Genomic DNA, 6,683 nt, shown 5'->3' on the forward strand with positions numbered 1-6,683 from the left:
AATAAAAAAACCACATAGCCCTAAACACACCATCTCTACAGTGCGACATAGTGGTAGCAGCATCATGCTGTAGGAATGTTTTTTCTCATCATCACAGAAAATACAGTTATAGTTGGTGGGTAAATATCAAGAAAAACCTGAAAATATTTTAATCTTTAGATGTGCGAAGCTTGTGGAGACATACCCAGACTAACTGCAGCTGTAACTGCAGCAAAGCCAGTTTCTTCAAAGCATTGACTGTGATGGGATGCATACAAAGGCACATAATAAGTCTGAAACCTGCGTATTTCTTTCCTTCTATTGTACAGTTATGCACTAATTTATGTTGGTCCCTGACATAAAATCTGAATAAAATAGAAGCTTTTGATTGTAACGTCAAAATGTGAAAATCTTCAAAGGGTTCCGATACTTCTGCAGTGCAAACCGTCCCTAGTTTGAAGGTTGAAGTTGTAAAACCTTGAAGAACTACTTTCTGATTTAACAAGACATGAAAAACTCCACTCCAGATGAGCACATTTCTTTAAAAATAATGACACTGCTGGGATGTTTGTGGCATATGCAACAGTCACATGGTTTCTGGGTCTGCATTCATTTTTCAAGGCTTAACTTTATGGCCCCTTCACCAAAGATGATGTTTTGTCGTTCTTTGTTCATTGAGGGCCCTCCCTCTGCTTTACGTTGTGCTTGTTTTTCATCTCCCACTGCACAAAAAAGGGGCCCTGCAAAACAGCTCCTCTTAGCAGCTCCTCTAAATCTGAGTGAGCATAAGCACTCTTTTCTTTTCATACAAGGAAAATATAGAAAGAAAAGGAAAAAAAAAAAAATCAGGGTATAATGGTGAAAGCATTGCCTTTTTCCTTCACTGTGAAAAGCAGGAGAAGAAAATGTACCGGGATCTTTATATAAAAGAAGTAAAAAGTGCAGGCTCTGTTCAGTGATTGCCCCTGAAATGTTTATAGGTTTTTCCAAAAGGGGCGATTGAGAGTGAAACATTCGACAATGGGCCCAAAAAATCTCCAGCAGCTTGGAACCTTTATGAAAGTGCCAAATATGAATCACTGCAACGCGAATGCCAGACGGGCCTTTCCTGTGTTGCTTAGAGAGCCCCTTGGACTGCAGCAGCCTGGGCGGCCGCAGGGGGGTTAAGCGCTTCTGTACTGTACGGCACGGCAGATATGACTTGATGCTCCTGCTCCATCCCCACAGCATGGGTGGTCCTTCGTTAGATTTTATACTGCCACCTATTAGTACCACAAGCCAGTGATTTATGCAGCTGTCAGCTTCAACTTCATCAGCTCCGTCAGCCACTGGTGAATTGTGGGTATGCTGGCAAAAGCGACCCTTTTTGCACCTCCTACTTTGGGGCTAAAGTAAACCACCCCTGAGAGAACAGGAGAGAAAAAAAAAAGCTGTTAAAAAGAAAAGTAGAATTTAGATAAATAACAACCTTGCAGAGCGCTGGGGCCTCTTCTGTGGAGAACTTCCAGCCTAAACATCTGGATGGCTGCATATAAGGAAGAGACTGTGCTTAGTGTTGAGCAAGGTGTGAAAGCTGGAATTTATTGCTGAAACTGCTAAATACTTTATGAGTCACTGTGCAGAAAAATAAATGCTTTTCTGATAAGACATCCTTATGTGCAAGAGTTAACTCCAAAATGTGTGCAAATACTTTAATGCTCATGCTGAAAATCAAGCCAAAAGGGGATTTATCATCACCTGGTGGAGTACAGACTTATGTAAAATGTGGACTACAGTACTTATACCCTCGCTTGATGAAGAAAAAGGTGTTGCTCCCCGTGGGCAGAGCAGGTAATGGCTTTTTTTTTTGCTTAGTTGTAATGAGGTTGTGAGATTGATGCGGAACTGCGGCCGTGAGCCAACTTCAACAAACACAGGAATGAAAAGAGGCGGGCGGGTTGTGCACGTGGGTGATTTACAGTATTCAGTCACATACGGATTGTATTAGCTGCTACTGTGATGGTGAAGGTGCCTTTTGAAGAAAGACTTCAGATTTGTCAGAAAGGCTGTGTCAGGAGTTGATTGTTTTTACTCCAGCGGCAGGTCAAGAATGTCAGACATGATTAAAAAAGCTGGTAAAATAACATTAGTTACAACAGACTTGCAGGAAATGTTCTGTTTGATAGATTTACTGCCACTGGATTTTGTTTTTTCACAAAGTTGTGCAAAACTGAAGAGGAAAACGGTGATCTTCTTAGTTTACCAACAGAATGAACTTTGGGGTTTTTTAAATGTTGTCACATTCCAACCACAGACTTCAATTCTTTGATTCAGATTTCATATGATCAACCAATACAAGTTGATCATATCAATGTGTATTCATATCATGTTCTCAGTCACAGGAGAAATTGTCCAATGTTCCAAAATTTAGATACTCAGTCTAAAAGGATTTCAAATTGTGAAACCTACAATTTGATGATTTGATGATATGTTTCTACCAGCTTTGTGCATGTGAAGACCAACACTTTGGTCATTTTTCAGTATGTCAAACTGAGATTTGATGGAGATTTATTTTCTAAAGCTTGTCACCAATTCTCAATTGAATTTAGATCTGGACTTTGACTGGGTCATTTCGACACATGATGATACTTTAACCTAAAAATCTCATTGTAGCTCTGGCTGTAAGTTTAGAGTCGATATCCAGCGGGAACACAAACTGCCTCAAGTCCTTTGTAGCTTCTACCAGTTTAGCTCTTTACATCTTTTCACAAATTTTGAAGTAGCCAAACTTCTTCCATATGTTTGCCTTTTCCCCTATGTGGCTTATTTTGAACATTGACCACTATTACCTTAGAAGATCCTTTGTGCTCTGTCAGTGATGATTTTTATTTTTTTTAATGGAACAGCTCTTAATCACCAATATTACAGTAAAATCCTCAGCAACCACAGCAACTGTTAGCTCATGATTGTGTGCCATAGTGGGCAAAAAATAGATTAGAAAATGAAACAGAAAATTAGAAAACTTATCATCTTTTCCTGAAAGCAGTTTTAAAATGACACATTTCTAACTTGCTGTAGCATCCAGCTGTGCTGCAGTTCTAACATTAGCTTGTACGGAACCAGAAACAACAATGGGGGATCTTTTGATTTGCACATCATCTTATGAAAAATTACAACATTATTTGGAACTGTTTCATCTGAAGGGTCTACTGGCTGCTCTTATGCAAAGCCTGTGTGTTGCACATTTCAGATTCTGTAACTCCAAATAGGGTCATAAAGGCTCTTAGTGAATGTCCTTGCGCACTCCTGGGTTTTGTGAACCACTGACATAGATAGATAATGGAGAGCTCGAGACTGTTGGTGAGGTGCAAGCAACTCACATTCAAGGATGCAACGTGGCATGTCAGGGCCGTAAGGAGAGGTTTTATTTTCGAGTCACTACAGGGGCGCTACAGCCCACCCCATTTAATCGGACATGTCTCTGTGTTTAAGGTTAAATCTGGATTTTTGTCTGTAAAACATTTAAACCATCTGTTACAGATTTTTTTTCTAACAATTATACAGCTTTATGTCAGGAAAGTAAATGATTAACTTCCTACAGCGATATAGTCAGACCATTTTGAAGCTTTTTTGTTTTTTAGCAGATTAGTCTCTTTTTATCTCAAACTGATATCTAGATTGTTTTAATACGTCAAACCGTTGAAGATATTCAAATATTAAAAATGCAAGTGAAGTGTTGGATAAATGTGAAAAACTCCTAAAAAAAAAAAAAAAAAACATCTGCCAGCTGAACAGCTGCTAGAGATCCGAAACTCTCTGGGCTATTTATTTGGATCTCCACTCTTTAAAAACTCCTGCTGCAGAACCAGTGCTGCAGACCTGCGACACGCAGCTGCTTCATGTTTGCATATCCTTCAGACTCTACATCACAGACTTCTACGCTGAATTGTTGCTGTTGGCTGCACACAGGGTGTGACTGGTGGTGAAGGCCTCTCCGTGGTGTAAAGTGGTTTGCTTAATTTATGCTGGGTCAGAAACAGGGGTCATATTTTTGAGATGAGAAAAAAACGTCCGCTTAGGTCACACGCTAGCGTTCCAGCTGCCAGAAGGTGCGATCAAACAGTTCCTAATTAGAACCATATAATTTGGTGACATTATGATATTGAAGCTGGCAGCGTTGGTTTTCCCAAGCAAAACTAACTTCATGAGCGGCTGACCATAATTTGGGGTTTTGTTGCACTTATGCGCAGGGGCTATGGTGCAGGAGGAGGGTGTGTATGTGTGTGCTAGGATGATAGGCGTTTTTTTTTTTTTTTCCACAGTCAGAGGTGTGTTGGAGCAAAGAACGGTTGGTAACAAGTCAAGTATGCATTTGTTTGGCCCAGAAGCAACAGCGCTCCAGGATGAAAAGGCAGGGTGTAGGTAGCAGCCTCAGTGTGTCACGGAGGGGAGGCGTTTTGGCTTTCAGCTGTCACTCTGGAGGAAAAACCCAGCAAAGGGGAAGAAAGAAACCCCTTCACATAGATCATACAGGCTGAGGATATGACTGCTGTGGCTGCTGACAGTTGTCATGGAGATGACAGAAAACAAATACAATGACAAAGGCTAACATCTTGTAAAAGCAGAGATAGCAAAAGAAGTGGCGATGTGGTTTATGAGAGCAGTCCTGCGTCTAAGGAAAGGGCGTTCATTTATATTCTTGCTCAGAAATTAGATTTCTTACTTCTTGCCAATATATGTCAGCAGTAGGACGGTTTAAGAGGCTCAAACAGATGGAAACAGATGGCAAATGAAATTAGACTGCTGGCTCTATAAATAACAAACAAAGTTAAACAATAGAAGATTCATTTCACAGTCATTTTATATAAAAGCCAAAAATCTTGTTTAAAAAGTCATTTTTACAACATTATTTAAATTTCCTTAACAAAACTTCTTTTCTTACCTCATATAGTATTCTTACAAAGATATTCAAACAGTTTGAACTTCTTCACGTTATTTCATTTAAGTCCCAAATTTCTGTGTTTTATTGTGATTTTAGGTGATAGACCAACACAGCATAAAGTCAAATTCAGTAAATTAGGATAAATATCTGGATGAGTCTCATCTGTCAGATTTTGAAAAGACTCTTTCACCAAGTATAAACATACTTTTCACTAAGCAAACATTTATGTTTTTAAAAATACTTCTTTTTATTAGTCTAACATCATATTCTAATTTTAAATGTCATGTTTTCATCAGCTACAATAGAAAATCAGTAATCATATTTAACAGAAGTGACGGCTCTCTAACATCCATCTGGGTGTAATTAAGCTACATAATGTGTTTCACTAACTGAAATAAATGACTGAAACAAAGTGACTTTAATAACATCCTAATCTGTTAGATGAGTCTCTAGTGCAAACCGTGAAATGCAAGAAATCTGAAAAGTGTGGCGTTCATATGTTATTCCAAAACCCCTAAATAAAATGCAGTGGAAGCACTTTATCCAGTCCTGTAACAGCCTGAAATGTTTGTTTGTGAATATTAGCAGACAAACATAACCACAGACACCGAGGAACACAGCAGACAGGTTAGGGATCCATCCATCTGAAAATTGAAAGCATAGGGAAACCCCGTTCAGAGTGCGAAATGTGGCAGGCTTGGCAAGGAGACCATTAATCAGAAAAGCTGCGTTGTGGAAAAAAATAATTTTCAAGCACTGTTAGATGAAATCCTACAATCAGGTATATTTGTGAAAAACCATTGATGTCCAACCCTAGAAAAGATACTTATTTATATAAGTAGATACTTATTTATATAAGATCTTATTTATATCACATTATATAAATAAAGTGACATTTACATATCACTTTATATAAATATATCACTTTATATTTATATAAAGTGATATATAGATATATATATATCACTTTATATATGATACTTTATAAGTGATAAATAAAGTATCACTTTATTTATCATGAAATTTATGCAATTAAAGACAGCATACCCAAAATACATCTGAAGCAGAGAGCCACAGCTCAATAATCCCAAACTATATAAGTCACATAAAATAAAAAAAAATAAAAAAAACATCCAGGAAACGAAGTTACTGATGCAGGATGACCTTTTTGTTTCAGAACCTCATGACTTGAGGCATGATTTTAAAAAAATTACATCAAAATAAAAAACACATAGGCATAGTTGACCAATCATCGCCATAAATCTAAAATTTTAGACGCTTAGAGACATAATTGGGAATAATACTAAAACCTTGCAGGATTTTTACTCCTCACATCAAGAAATTCAAAGGGACATTAGATTCAAATATGTTTTGTGTCCGGGAAACGGCTTGCAGCTTTGAAAAAAATACACAAAACAGCAATGATTAAAAAGAAGTGAAACATGTCAATTGCTTCCTTCAAACACATGTTGCGTGGGAGCAGAGAAGTTTGCTCAGCTCAGTGAAGCATTGTGACCCTTTGCGGTCGGATCCGTCAGTCAGGCATGCAGGAGAAATCCAACGGAACAAGACAGAGCTGGGATACACGGACAGACGCTGGACTCTGCAGAACAACCGAATCCCCAGAGAGTTCTAGCTGTCTCGCTCCAGCTGTTGACACTCTCTTACTCCACTGACTTTTTCATTAACCCCTTATCAAAATGTTTTTCTCTCCCACACTCCACTGACATGAACACAATTCCCTCTATCCCCACACAGAGGATCCCGTTTCAGCTGTTCCCCC

Source organism: Poecilia latipinna, unplaced genomic scaffold, assembly GCF_001443285.1.
Source record: "Poecilia latipinna isolate Pla-1442-1.1 unplaced genomic scaffold, P_latipinna-1.0 Scaffold758, whole genome shotgun sequence".
Lineage (NCBI taxonomy): Eukaryota > Metazoa > Chordata > Actinopteri > Cyprinodontiformes > Poeciliidae > Poecilia > Poecilia latipinna.